Source organism: Arvicola amphibius, chromosome 11 (assembly GCF_903992535.2).
Source record: "Arvicola amphibius chromosome 11, mArvAmp1.2, whole genome shotgun sequence".
Classification (NCBI taxonomy): Eukaryota; Metazoa; Chordata; class Mammalia; order Rodentia; family Cricetidae; genus Arvicola; species Arvicola amphibius.
In genome coordinates this window covers 118,978,436-118,994,485 of record NC_052057.2, presented here as the reverse complement: position 1 = coordinate 118,994,485, position 16,050 = coordinate 118,978,436, and positions in this window count along the sequence as shown.

Here is a 16,050-nt window from a genome sequence, read left to right as displayed (position 1 = left end):
CATCCACTTTTCAACAGTCACTCGCAGTGGTGGTTACAGCAAAACGACTGTGTTAGTTTTTAATTTTCACTGTCAGCTGGACTCAATCTAGAGTCACCTGGGAAAAGCAAACCTAGACTGAAGATTTGCCTTTATCAGACTGGCCTGTAGGATGGCAGGCCTATCCCCACTGTGTGTGGGCATCATCCCCACTAGGTGGATCTGGATCTGGGTTGCAGAAGAAAGCTAGCCAGAGAATGAATCATAAACAATCCTAGCAAGCAGCATTCCTCCAATATTTGTTTCAGTCTCCTCCCTTCGGTTCCTTTCCTGATTTGCCTTAATGACGGATTGTAGCGGGGGAAGGTAAACCAAGTAAACCTTTTCTCCCCAGGTTGCTTTTGCTCAGAGTGTTTTATCACAAAAACAAATGAGGCTAGAATACTGACCAGCCTCGGGCAGACAGCTACCAGGCTTAGGAATCAATGAACAGAAGAATGGGCTGGAGAGGAGCAGGATGACAGAGCATGGAACGGGATGAGAGGAATGGACTGAGGTGGGGTGAGAGGCGAGGGGATGAATGGGATGGATGAGCTGTGTGGGCAGCAAACACAGGACAGGACAAGATGAGATGGGATGGCTGCGTGGGCAGGATAGATAGCACGGGACTAGGTGAGGGGATGGGACAGGGTGGGATGGGGGACTGACAGGATAAAATGGAGTGGACTGCATAGAACAGGGATAGTTCTCCATCCGTCTTTGGACTATAGGCCTTTTTGGTTAAGTAGAATAAATTCTATTAAAACAGAGCCTCATAAAAAAAAAAAATGAACCCCTTCCCATCGTCATCGTCATCCAGGTTACAAACAGAATACCTTAAAATAGCATGTGACTCAAATATTGTAAAAAAATCAATGATTCTCCCTAAAAAAAGATAAATGGATAATGAAAATAGTTGTGGATACAGAGGCAACACAGGAAAGAAGGAGTGAGAGACAAAGACACGGTGAGTCCGCGGGGACCCGCGCGTCCGGAAGTGCACAGGCTGGGGTAATGTGATTGCCCATTCTCCAATCAGCCGGCAGATGTGCTGCTGCATTCTGCATGAGCAGCGAGAGAAAAGCCCTGCTGGAAGCCCTACGAGAAGAGAATTACAATAATCAGGCCTGTGCTTAGCCGGGACATGCGTTACTACCGTGGAATTAAATACAGAAGCACACCCTGCCTCCAGCCCGAAAGGCACAAACCATCACCTTAACCTTCCACACGTTGCTCAGTAAAAGAAAAGACACAGTTAAAAAAAAATAAAATAAAAAGCCCAAGAATATGATTGGGCTGCGGTTAAGTCATTGGCTCTACCCATCTTTTCCCATTCTACTGATGGCCTTCGCCACTGTTTATGCTGTCTCTCAATCCTGACTTTTAATTGCAAGATGTCAATCAGGAGACTACAAGGATTTAGAAATTATTCCCTCCATAGAACACTTTAAATAAAACATGGCAAGCAGTCTGTATATGCCTTGACAAATGGATTTCTATTGTCAAAAGTTGTCATATAACAACTGAATATGAAAAACTGGAATCTTAACTTCAAAGAAACCACAGGGCCAGCCTCTAACTAATGCAATCAGTTCATTCAGATGATTGCTACATGACTGAAATTTTCTTTAAGCCATAATTTGCTTTGTGCATAGTAAGACAATTTACAAATTAAATAACACTATAACAAAATGATCTAATTTTAAGTAGAAGAAATGGAAGGTTTTCAGGTTGCAAACTGAAACCTCCCCCCAGAATGAATTTTTCTAAATCTGTCAATGTGACAAATGTATCCAGTGATCAATCTTGTCTGATTCCTACTGCACTGACTGGTCAATAGAACGAAAAGACCAGCCCAGCTTTCACAATTGCTGCCAGAGAAGAAGAAAGTGTGTTAAGAGTCCTTTGGAATGCGAAAACCATCTTGCTACACAGAAAATTCAATTCACATTATCAACCACATCATAAAATTTTTTTTTTACTCTCTATAAATGAAGTGGTTTTCGAATTGTGTGCCCAGAGTAGAGGGCTCCCCACAGTCCGAGTAAAGACCAACGGAAGGGCACCCACACTCTGGCCAGCCTTTCGTTGACTCAACAATCGGCTCCATCTCCAACGACTGGCTGCTTTCCAGCCCGACACAAGCCATCGAGCAGTCTCCAAGACCTGGGCAGAAGTCCCTCTCTTTGCTGCCTGTCTTGTTCCCCTCCGTCTGTTCCCCCACAATAGCCCAGCATAGCCCAGCATCTCCAAACACAAGCCTCCTGCTCCCAGGGCTTTCTCATTCCACCTAAAGAAAACCCAACCAACTCCTTGCCTCAGCTGAGAAGACCCAGCCTCCACAATCTAACACTTACTTAGCCGGTTTTTCTGATATTCTCTCCCTTCCTTCAGACGCACGAGAAAATTGGTTTCTTTCTCTACCCTGGAAACACCATGTTCCTTCACCTCAAGACTTGAAGACTCTCCACCTCAAGGTTTAGGTTCTTCTCCGCTGAACTCCTTTTTCTCGTGGTGGCTCCTCTTTGCGGTGTGAGCTTCACTGCCCTCCTAGGGGAGCTATCCAGGAGCACTTGGTATTAGCATCTAGTCTTGAGCCCTACAGAACAGTCTCTATAAGTGTGTGCTAATACAGATATTTTCTTTATTTATTAATTTACCAGCTCTGTCTTCAACAAGACTGAATTCTACAAGTCATAGACATCACTAGTTCCTGGGGAAATGGCAGTGTCATTAATGTTTGATAGTAAAAGAATAAAGAGGTGGGGGAGAGGGAAAGGATGTGGCCGGGAAAGGAAGGGGACGGGTGTTCTAGGATGCTGCTTTGTTGTTTTGTTAAAACGTGTTACACAAAGCAACTGGTCTAAGAAACCACTTATTTGGATTTATATGGTACAGTTCATCCTCAAGGGAAGCCAAAACAGAAACTCAGGCAGGAAACTAAAGCAGACACCACAGAGAATGCTATCTATTTATTGACTTACTCCCATGCTTGTTCAGTTTTTTTTTCTTTTATTTGATTTTTGGGATTATAATTGTGACATTCCTCCCTCCAAGCCCTCCCACATTCCCCCTCTATCCTTCAAATCCGTGGCCTCTTTTTTCATTAAGTGTTATTGTATGCATATATATTTTTATTGTATGCATATATATAATAAAACCTGTTTATTTTGTAAAGCATTATTAGTATGTATATCTTCAGGGCTGACAGTTCGCTCTCTTATACAATCTAGGACCACCAGCCCAGGAGTGGCACAGCCTACTGTGGGCTGGCCCTCCCATATCAATCATTAATCAAGAAAAATCTTGCCTTGAGGCCAATCTGATGGAAGCGATTCCTCGACTGAGGTTTCCTCTTTGCTGGTGACTCTGGCTTGTGTGGAGTTGAGACAAAATAAGTGGCACAAGTGAGAAGGGAGGCAGGAAAGAAGGGAGAGGGGAAAGAAGGAGAGCGGAGCAGAGGAAGCAAGGGGCAGAGGAGAGGAAGGGAAGGAAGGGGGAAGCAAAGGGAGATAGGAGAGAAGACATGGATAAACATGGGCCCAACCATTTGTTTATGTCTGTTACATCGAAATGTCAGTTGAATTCCATGCAATCTGAACTATGTTCTTGAAAGTCTTTTCCTATATCCTCAAAGAGGAGACTCCAAAAAGAGCTGGAATAAGTTTTGAATGAAGCTGTCCCCACCCCAGTTTGCCTTGCATCCCCTTTGATGGGGCAAATGCCTGGCAGCCATAGGATAGGCTCCTGAACCTCCTCTTCCTGCAGCTTTCCTGGGATGGATTTACATTAACGCAGCAATCCTTCCCAATAGGTCAACAGCACTTCCTGCCTATGGCTCAGGCAGCATATCCCACACGTCCTCACCCAACCCCGCGAGGTCTCCTGGAGCACACCTAACATCTGACCTCAAGTCACACGTGCGGATGCTGCACCGGGGGTTCTGTAAATTACCTTCCGGCTCCTGAGGGAGGCACGTTATTTCCAGCTGAAATCACTTTCCATTTCTCCAGTTCACGGGAAGTTCACCCTCCCTGCTCAGTCTTCCTCAGTCAGGCTTCTAAATTTTGTCACATTTTAAAACGAACTATTTTTAAATGTACTGGCTTATGTAGGATGTCTCTAGAAGCAAGGGCATGTGTTTGACTCAAATTTATAAGGAAAAACCACACAGAAAAAATCAGTCATATCTTAAATTCTAATTCACCAGGTAAAGCCAATTGTTTTCCCCAAAATATAATTTATCAGTATATGTACTATTTCTTCACCTCAAAAATATTAATCCAAACGTGCACTCATATTGGACAGAAACTCTATTACAAGACATTTTTAATTCAGTACCCAATGAGAAAACATCCACTTTTCATAAAAACTCTAGAGCAGGGGATATAGCAATGTTTACCAGTTATTTAATTTTGTTTTGGTTTTTCATTTTTTAATTGTACAAATTTATGGGGTGCTGTGCAGTGATCAATGCATGTTTCTGTACATGTTGACCATGTCAGACTAGGTAATATCTCCATTATCCAACCTTGTTGGATTAACAGGCAGTAATTTCACACATGTAAATGTTATTGTGGCTACTTCCACACATACATGCAATATGTACTGGTAAAGTCAAGGCATTAATTCTGTGTCTCATTATTACCTTGTGTTTGGAATCTATTTTAGGCTATTGTGAATTAATGTTGCCCCTCAGATAGAACGCCAGATGTCAGTGCTTCTTACAACCTCTCAGATCCTGGTGCTCTGATCTCCCACCTGCCCTCCCTAGCCTCTAATCAGTACATGATACACTGTGACCTAGGGTAGCAACCACATATAAGAGAGCATGCAGAAGTTGTCTCTGTGAATCTGACTGACTTCACCTAATGCAGTGTCTTCCAGCTCCAGGAGTTTTACTACTAATAAAATAATAGGCTATTATTCTTTATAGCCTACCGACTAACATGTTCTAAGTATAGTACATATAACCAGTATATGCTAGATTGCATAATTATTTGTTGCTATGTCATTGAAATATAAAAATATGTATAGATACTGCTTTCCTGATGGGCATCTAAGTTGATGGCACATCTTAGCCCTTGTGACTTGGTGCAGTCACGAATGCACCTGTGATGTATTGTCATTTCCTGGGGTTTCCCCAGAGACTGGATAACTGAATACTATGGTAGATACAGTTTCTGTTTCCTGAAGAGCCTCCATCCACACCGTTCTTTCTAATGGCTGGATTGATGCATATTCCTACAAAGAGAATAGGAGAGTCCCCTTTTCTTCACACCCTCAACAATGTTTATAACATTTTTATCTTTCTGATAAAAGACTTTCTAACCAGAGAGAAATGAATCTCATTGTGATTTTGACTGCATTTACCTGATGGCTGACAAAGTTGAACATTTTTTCATACATCTGTTGACCACTTGAGTTTCTTCATTTAGAGAAGAATCTATTCATATTTTTTCTCATTTTTCACTGTTATTTGGAGGACTTTTGTCATTGCATTTTAAAGTTGGTTTTTTTATTCTGGATATTAACTCTTGATCACACAATTCGTTTATAAATTTTTTTCCTATTTATACTTTGCCTCTTCATCTGCTTTAGTTAGTTTTCTTTGCCAAAGTTTCCTGACTTGATACAATCCTATTTGTTTATTTATGGTCTTTTCCCTGTGTTTTTGGGTATCTTATTCCAAGAGTCATTGCTGATATCAGTGTGCTAATGTTGCTTCAATTTCAGTTCTCATGGTTGGATCTTTGACATATTTTTTTGTTTGATTTTTATACAAAATGAACGACAGGGTTCAAATTTCAGTCTTCTGCAGGCAAATACGCAGTTTCTCCAGAACCATTTATTAAAGCGGCTCCCTTCTCTCTATGTGGTTTTTATACCTGTGTCAAAAACCAGCTTGCAGCAAATGGATGGTTATGGCTGCGCACCCTATTCGGCCCCATTGGTCTGTGTGTCCATTCTTATGCTCTCATGCCAGTATTGTATGAGCTGTGTGGTATATTTTTAAGTCAGGGAGTGTGCTTTCTCTTTCTATGTATTGAATTTAATTTGTTTGAATGTTTATGTATTTATTTACCCATTTCTCCAACTGGCGAGCATACCATTTTTCATGACAATCTCTAGTGACTCTATTTCTGTAGCCGCCATTATAAGCTGTTCCTTTTCAACCCGGTTTTATGTGAGTCTCCTCTTTTGTAAATTAGTCTAGCTAATTTGTTTTCATTTAAAACAAACAAAAACCGCTGGGTCGCTGTTTCTTTGTATCGTTTGCGTTCTCTTTTATTTGCTTCTGCTTGGATCTCTGTCACTTTTTCTTCTATTGGATTTTGGGTTGCTTTGCTTTTGCCTTACTAGTTGGCTTACATAAATTTATGTAGGTTTTTATTGCTACAAACTTTGGTGTTTAACTGCTTTCGCTGTATCCCTTAAGCTTTTGTATGTTGCATTGCTAATTTTATTTGTTTGAAGAAAATTTTGTAATTTCCTTTTTTGTTTCTTTTGTGTGTTTGTTTGTTTGTTTGGGTTTTTTATTTTCTGATACAGAGATTCCTGTGTAGCTCTGGCTGTCCTGGGTATCACTCTGTAGACCAGGCTGGCCTCAAATTCACAGATTCTTCTGCCTTTGCCACCTCCCAAGTTCTGGGTTAAAGGCCTGTGCCACCACGCCATGCCCCTTTTCTCACCTCTGTGATGACGCTGTGGTCCTTTTGCACTGTGTTCTTCATTACCAGGCCCATGCTGCACCAGTGAGCTTGTACTGGCTCTGAAATTCCAGCTGTCATCTACTTCTGTTTTTAGCTCAGGTAGTCAGAAAAGAGACAATGCGAATTCAGTTTTTTTTTCTAATTTTTTAAGGTATGCTTTGGCATGTGCTAATGTAAAGACTAGGCTTTCTTACCAGGCAGTGGTGGCACATGCCTTTAGTCCCAGCATGTGAGAGGCAGAGGCAGGAGGATCTCTATGAGCTCGAAGCCAGCCTGGTGTACAGAGAGAGTTCCAGGACAGCCAGGGTTGTTACACAGAGAAACCTTGTGTCGAGAAAAAAAAAGAGAGTAAAAGAAAAAGGAATACACATTCTATAGATTTTGCATGAAGTGGTTTAGAAGCGTCTATTGTCTATTTTGCCTACAGTATAATTGACTCCTGGTGTTGCTTGCTGATTTGTTATTTAGATGATCTGCCATTTGTGTGTTGATGTCTCCTGCTACTATACCAGAGTCCACCACCCGCCTTTTAAATAGATTGCTTCCTTTATAAAATTGAGCATTATGGTATTAGGTGTAAATGTATTAACAATTTCAGCATCTTATTTTACTGATCCTTTAGCGTAGACTTCTTTATTTCTTTGTGTGGTTTTTCTTTCGCCCCGTAAGGTTACCACTTCTCATCCAAACCTAGCTTCTCTTGCTTGTGTTCCTTTTCCATTTTCTCGGGCCATATCACCTTTCCTCCCTCTGCTTTCCATCCGTGTGTGTCTGCGGTAAGAAGAGTTTGCCGTAAACAGATATTTCTCCCCTCTTCATGTTGCGCCCACTTACCACATCCATATCCCGTAACTGGGGGTCTAATGGGTTGACAGTCAAGATTATATTGGGTGTGTAAGGACTTCTGTCATGTTGTTAAATTTGTTTTAGGTATTCTTTTTTCTGTTCCTCCCTTCCTCCCCTTCCTAGCTCTCATGATGTCTGCAGCTTTGCTCTACATGAGCTCCCTGATGTGGTGGCTCAGCCCAGACTCCAAAGCAGGGCAACCAAACAGCCATGGGCCGAAAGCTCTGAAGGAATGGGTCAAAATAACCCAGTCCTGCTCACGAGCCGCTCAGCCCAGGTGTTTTGCCTCAGTGATGGGATGCTGACCAATATAGCTAAGACTCTACCATTTGTCTAATGAGGGGAGACCTCAAATGTGGCTTGCAAGTTTTATCTTCCAGTTCTGAAAATTTTCTCTTTGTCTTGTCTCTGTGTGTGTCTTTGTGTGTGTGTGTGTGTGTCTTTGTGTGTGTGTGTCTGTGTGTGTCTGTCCCTGTGTCTGTCCCTGTGTGTGTCTGTCCCTGTGTGTGTGTCTGTGTATGTGTCTGTGTGTGTGTCTGTGTGTGTGTCTCTGTGTGTCTGTGTGTGTGTCTTTGTGTGTGTGTCTGTCTGTGTGTATCTCTGTGTGTCTGTCTGTGTGTGTGTCTTTGTGTGTCTGTGTGTGTGTCTTTGTGTGTGTGTCTGTCTGTGTGTATCTCCATGTGTGTGTGTGTGTGTATCTGCGTGTGTTCACATCCTACAGCCATGGGTAGAGAGGTTAGAGGTCAGCCTCAGGTCTCAGCCCTGCCTTACACTTTACTTCACACAGGGTCTCTTGTTTCTCACTGCTGTGCATGCCAGGCTGGCTGATCCTTGTGCTTGTGGGGATTCTTCTGGCTTTGTTTTCCATCTCCCACAATGGTATGCTGGGCCCAGAGTCACATGGGATTCTGAGGCTCCAAACAACACACTTCCCCCTCTGAGCCATCTCTTTGACCCTGTTTTATACTTTTAAAAACTGGGCTAATAAATATTGTGGCACAGACCTCTCTGGTCATGTCTACTTAACGTCCTAAGAGCCTCCTACATCTGGATCATCTTGATGGTCTTAACTTACCAGGATTAGGGGGGTTGTTTCTTATTATTGTATCTATTCTTTCTTTCCCTTTGGAAACATTAAAGACATAATGTTTATTCCAATTAAAGATATCCAAAAAATCGCAGGTGCTTTCTTCAAGATTTTATCCTCTGACCCTGAACCGTGTGTGTGTGTGTGTGTGTGTGTGTGTGTGTGTGTGTGTGTGTGTCACTGATACATTCCAAAAGACACACCATCAAGTCCAGCCTTCTTCTGTCTGCTCACCACATCTGTCACTGAGACTTCCAGCTGTGGCTTTTGGTCTTATCAAGCTGATTTCCAAGGCTTCTATTTGTTTCTTTTTCAAGATCACCATTGCTTTGCTGAATTTCTCATTCATCTCATACATTGTTTCCCTAGCCCTGTTCAATCATTTTCTTCCCCTTGAATCTCTGAGCTCTCTTATAATTATTCTTTTGAGTCTTATCAAGCCCTTCATCAATACCATCTTATTTAGGATCTGTTGCAAGAGGGGTATTGTGCTTGCTTGGAAGCATGAGATAGCCTCATTTTTTCATATTTCTAATGATGCTACATGGTGGGTCAATTATCCATGCTGCTTTTGGAAGCCAGCTTACACACACACACACTCACACACACACACACTCACACACACACACACACACACACACACAGACTTTCTCCTGAAGATGTGTCTTGTGTGTTAGCTTGGTGTGCAAACCCATCTTTGTGTCCTGCTGAGCTCTATAATGTTGTACACTATATATAAGGCCAATAGCTCCTTTATGATTAATAGGTGTGGTGCAGTGTGTTCCACTGTGGTACTATATTAGTTACTTTTGTTGCGGTCACCAAAATGCCTCACATACATAGCTTAGGCTCACGACATCCAAGGATTTGGTCCATGCGCTTGAGCTGAACATCACAGCAGTGAGCACACATGACAAAGAGAATTCTTCATACCATGTCAGACAGCAAGCAGAAGAATGTCACATAGAAAGATACCAAGACAAAATACAGTCCCTGGTGACCCATGCCCCCCAGCTGGGTTCCACCTTCTGCCTTCCGCCAGCTTCCAGTCGTGATGTCATGCTATGCTTCATCAAAGGATTGCTTCCATCAGAGCAGTTGTAGACTGTCTCTGGATTAGTCACAGACATACCCAAAGTACGCTTCACTGATCTATCCAAGCAGGTTGACCAGCGCAGAGGTCAAAGGCACCCACTGTCTCTGGAGGCCACATAGAGCCAGGAACACTCTAGCAGGCTACAGGGGATAAGTGCACAGCAGTGGGTGTGGGGCGTCCACTCTGTGCACGAGACAGCCGTGGGAATGTTGACAGCAGGTGAGTGATGAAATTTCCTCGGTCCTGCAGGAGTGAGCTCTGCCGCTGGCGGTAGCCTCTAGCCCTGGCAGACTCCTGTCCTCAGTCCAGCAGTGCTCAGTGCCCAGCATGGTGGAGGCGACATCAAGAACCTGATTTGACCCTAGTCCCGGCAATAGCGGCAGCCCACATACGGCCGTCCAAGGGGAGAGGTGGCGGCAAACAAGCTTGGTGTCCCTCTGCTTGCACCCCCACTCTCAGGAGTAGCTTCCATCTCCACACAACTTGCACAAATCTCATTAGCTGCAAAAATTGAAAATCTTGGCCTAAATTTACAGACTGGCAAATAAAATTGTATGCCGACCTATCACTTCTATATGCTAATCAAATTACTAAACATTTACACTAGTTAAAAGAAACATATATTCTTCTATCCCTATTACAATAATTTCATTAAAGGTTAATAAAATGTGACTTGATATGGCTTGAACATTCCAAAAACCGAGTTTGAGATTAATCCAGTTTTACCAGGGCAGTGGTGGCACCTGTATTTAATCCCAGCACTCAGGCAGCAGAGGCAAGCGAATCTCTGTGAGTATGAGGCCGGCCTGGTCTACAAGAGCTAGTTCCAGGACAGCCAGGCCTGTTACACAGAGAAACCCTGTCTTGAAAAACAAAAACAAAACAAAACAAAAACAAGATCAATCCTGTTTTAAGGGATTAACAGGCTAGAAACAGCCAGGAGATGATGGTATATGCCTTTAATCACAGCAACTGAGAGGCAGAGGCAGAGGCAGAGGCAGGTGGACCTCTGAGTTCGAGGCCAGCCTGGTCAACAAAGAAAGTTTCAAGACAGCTAGAATAACACAGAGAAACCCTGTCACACACACACATGCGCGCGCGTGTGCGCGATCGAGCACACACACACACACACACACACACACACGAGGTTGGAAACATAAACCAGGTTCTTTGGAATGTGCTTAGGACTAGATGAGGTCATCAGAGCTGAGGAACTAAGCGTCATAACTAACTACTGGTGGTTTCATAAAGAGAAGCAGACATGCAGTACACACACGCGTGTGCGCACACACGCACACACCATAGCCTCTCGCCAAGTGGTGTGCAGCTATCTGAAGACTCTGCCAGCAAGATGGCTATCATCAGACATCAGTCTTAGACCGTGAGCTTCTGACCATGAGGGGAAGCGAGCTCCTAGGTCTCGTTAGTGTGTATGTCGTATGGTGCAATTAGGAACTGAGGACGGACAAAGAAAGGACTGAAAAAAAATGCAAGAGAATGAGGATTGCGAGGCTTTAAATATTAAAGGCAAAATCAAGTCAAATGGATTTTCTTGAAAAGTAGTTCACGAGATGTATAATTTAAGGTCCTAAAATAGTTTGAAATAAATAATTTCCAAGAAGTTCTGATGTCTGCACATAAAACTATCAACTGAGCAACCACTGTTGCAACTGTTTCTGTAATCTACTTTATTTATCTGAAAATTCATGCTTATGTTTTCTTAATTTTAATTTCTCTTGAGATATAATTTCTCTGTTTTTAACTTTCAAATTTCTTTCTAGGAGGAAAAAACATCCTCAGAGGCAGAGGAAGTTCTCCTCTACACATAGTTCCCTGGTCAGACAACGCACAATAGGTACCAAATATTTTCCACCGGGGCGTGGGCACACTCCCTTGGCAGACAGTCTTCACCGGGGCGTGGGCACACTCCCTTGGCAGACAGTCTCCCTTCTTGGAGTCCTCTTCACAGTCTTAGGGTGTTTGTCTTCCTCCCTCCAGCAAACACAGGCAACCACCTCCTACCTGCCAGACACTCACACCTCAGGAACAATCCAAGCAGTCCTCATAGCTACTCCACCAATCCAGCCTGGGTGCGGCCTGGCTTCAAATTCACCCTTTCCAAGTGCTGCCTGGTTAGAGCTGCGCACACTCCCGTCTTCACCCACTTTCCTTCAGAGATCTGAGACTAAGAGGACAAGACAAGGACTTTGGAGACGGACGCCACTGAATTCGAATTGCATACACATCATAGCTATGAGACTTTAGGCAATGTGGTTAACCTCTCTGAAACCTAATCTTCCTGGACATTAAAGCCGAATAATAATTTCTTGTGAATTTGTTTCAGCATAACAAATAAAGGCCAGAATATAGTAACTACTAATGAATGAAAAATGACCATTCTGTAATATTAATGTTTTTCTGTAACTTGGAAAAGATAGCTCAGTCAATAAGTGTAGACATCTGTGTAGAGAGTTAGTAACAGCTTTACACTAATATTACCTAGACACATTTTTGGCCCATGGCTAATATGGTTCACCTAGTAACTGCCACACAGCAGTGACATGATACATGATAGCTTTGGGACCGCAATCCCAGCACTCAGAAGTCTGAGGCACAAAGATACTGAGTTCAAGGCCTGCCTAAGCTATGTAGCAAGAAGCTTAGAGAGAGTGAAATACCAAAGAGAGCTTTGGCTACTATTTGGGTTTGTATGTACACATGTATACCTGGGGTGTGGGGACATGTGTCTATGGACGCCAGTGGAGACATCAGGTGGCTTTCTCTGTCACACTCCACTTTACTGTCTGAGACAGGGTCTCTCCCTGCATGTGGAGACAGCAATCGGCTGGACCGGCTGACCAGCCTCCGGGACTGTCCAGCCTCCATCTCTCTGCTGCGGTTACAGCTGCCTGACACTGTGCCCAGCTCTTGACCCACGGGCTAGAGAGCAACACTTCATGCTTGTGAAGCAAGCACGTCCCCTCCCTACTGCTCACCAGTCTTCCCACGGGTTTACTCTCTTCAGCACTGGCTACTGGCTTTTATCAGACCTGATTTGCCTCTACACATGCTGTAAAAATGCACTTCATCCCTGTAACACTCTAGAAGGGCGTTGATTGTGGGTGACTGACAAAATTGAGCTGATCCAAGACGTGTGAAGCTTAGCAGAAATGCATGCACAGAAAACTCCAAACGTGACTCAGAAAGCAATAAATGTTGTCGCGGATTCAATCAAATTCCATTCTAGTTATCAGAAAATCTATACAAAATATCTCCTACAGGGGCTGGAGAGATGGCTCTGCAGTTAAGAGTTCAGTTCCTGCATCTACACGATGGCTCAACACCACCTGTTACTTCAGTTCCAGGGGATCTGATGCCCTCTTCTGACCTCCGCAGGCTCCATGCATGCATGTGGTACAGATACATACATGCAGGTAAAATATTCGTGCATATAAAATAAAGATAAATAAACTTTAAAAAATATATATCCTACCTACAAGATACTGGAAATACAGAGAAGATCCAGGCATGACCACTACTGTCCAAGCATTTTACACCAAAGTATAATTCCTACCCAAATTAATTAAGATGAGTAACATGATGTGTAGCATGAATTATAATTGGTCTTAATAATAAAAACCCCACAACAGATATAGGGGTAAATGCTGAAAGATCAGAGAAACAGAGCAGCCAGTCACTAGTTCTTACCTCTACCGAATCCTAAGACTGAACAGGTAATTCTGTCTCTAGGAATTCTCAGACTGAATGTTGTCTCTATGAAACCTCAGACTGAATTCTGAGCTCCTATCTCCTCCCACCTTATATCCTCTCTCCACCCAGGCTTATCTGTTGTCTGAGTTTTCTGTCCTGCTGGGTTCCCGCAGTTAAGTCCCAAAGAAATCAGAGGTCTATATTACTGATTTGTCCGTTAGCTCAGGCTTCTTATTAACTCTTATAACTTATATTAGCCCATTATTCTTGTCTCTATTAGCCACGTGGCTTGGTACCTTATTCAGCGAGGCAGTCACATATTGCTTCTTCTGTGGCTAGGTCAGGACCACAGACTAGGACTTCCTTCTTCCCAGAATTCTCCTGTTCTCATTGCCCCACCTCTACTTCCTGCCTTGCTACTGGCCAATCAGTGTTTATATAAAATATAATTGACAGGATACAAACCATTGTCCCACAGCACACATCACTTCCTATCTCCACCTCCCCAGTGCTAGGATTACAGGTGTGAGCCACCGCTTGGCTGTTTGTCTTTTAGACTGATTTAGTCTTGGGTAGTCCAGTGTGGCCTGGAACTCACAGAGATACGTCTGCCCCTGTCTCCCGAGTGCTGGGATTAGAGGTGTTAATTGGATACTGGTAACTTAGTAAGGAGAGCAATAGTAAGTAGTAAAGGCATGTGTGTGTGTGTGTGTGTGTGTGTGTGTGTGTGTACATTCTTACAAAAACACCAAAGAGGAAGTGCCCTTCCAGTAAGCAATGCTCAAGGTAAAGCTTTCTGGAAAAAAAGGGGAAATCGGTTGCCAAAGCTCTGCATGTAAAGAAAAAATTATGCACTGAAAGAAATCCAAACAGCTTGGGGAAAATAATCCAGGAGACAGTGTTATTCAACCATCAAATGTGTGTGAAGTCTGATAGAAATGGGTGAAGGGGTGAGCTGAGGACGGGGCAACAGGCTTGTTGTGCATTGTGCTAAGGAGCACGTCCTTCATTCTAGCACGCTAAAGGAGGTGTCTGGAAGGAGCTGGCTCCAAGAGCTTCCTCTGGCTGTGGTGAGAAGATAGACTTGGGCTGGAACAAGTCAGGAGAGGGTATGGGAGAGCCACAGGTCGAGACTGTTCCCCAGATCCAAGAGAGGGACGGCAAGTATCTGAACCTGGCAAAGAAATACAAGGACAAATTTAAGAAATATTTAGAAGGTAAAGGAGCTTTCATAAGCATGAACACATAACAAAGAAATAAACAAATATCAAAATGTCAGTCTCTGACCGATGGCTTTCCAACACAGTAAGTTAGAAGTGCTAGGGCAGGGAGTGAGGGTCCCTGGAACTCCCGGTTTGCCATCCACAAATCCATGGCTTTTGGTTGCCAAACCAGGGTCATCAGAGCACTGAAATGCTTACAGTTATTAAGAAAACGGCACCTTAGAGAGAGCAGCATAGTCGGGCCTGCTCTCTGTTTTTTTTTCCTAACAACTCAGAAGTCACGCAGTGAAGGCATAAGACAATATCCACAAAAGTTATTTGAGAATCCTGAATAAAATGATAAAAGTTTTCAATCAAAGTATTGTTTTACTAGCTTAATAAACAGTGAGTAGAGTTTCCTATTCAGTCAAGATGGTTGAGGAGCCAGTCCTACTAGCACGCTCCTTGTCAGAAAGGGTAGCTCTGAAGTTACACAGGACGCAAATGCTCTCATATAGAGGAGTTTGACAGAATATAAGTTTAAAGTGAGAATATCTGATCAGAGAGCTTCAACTATTAGTGAGTTGTGAGAAAAACTGTAAGAGATTAAGATATCTATCAAGAATTGGTTGGCACAGCATTCTCCAATATTCATACTATTGGCTGGGCATGATGGCACACCCCTATCATCCAATCAGAGGTGAGGTAATCAAAGCTATGAGACCTAAAAAGACATGTCTCAAAAAATCTTTTTTTTTAATTAGGTGAAGATGTCCTCAGCATTCATCATTTTAAAACATCGATGTGTTGGGTTGGAGAGAGGCTCAGTGGTTAAGAACACTGGCTGTTCTTCCAGAAGACCGGGGTTCAATTCCCAGCAAACACAGGGCAGCTCACAATTGTCTCTAACTCCATTTCCAGGGGATCTGACACCTTCACATCAATGCACATAAAATAAAGTTGAACAAATTATTTAACAAAAACACTGACATGTTGACGGAAAAGTGAATAAAATAGTACAAGTGTGTTTTGTGAGGATGGTGGGCATATATTAAACCTAGGTTTTAGTGGACATTACAGAGCTCACTTGATATACTGAATCACATTGATGTGTACACTTACACACGTGAATCTCATGGCACATAGATTACATCACCAGTAAAGAAAAGCCAATAATTAAAGCAATGTTCAAATCGAATACAATCTCTCTGTATAAAGAAGGAAGTAGCCGACAGGCCCACCTGTCCTCAGGGCCCAGGCGGTTGAAAGACAGCCACAGGCCCCCTTAGGCACTCACAGCCTTGGGCTGGCTAAAGACATTCTCAGGCTGCCCAGCACAGGCCCTGGGCAAGGAGATGCCATTATGATGAGCAGATG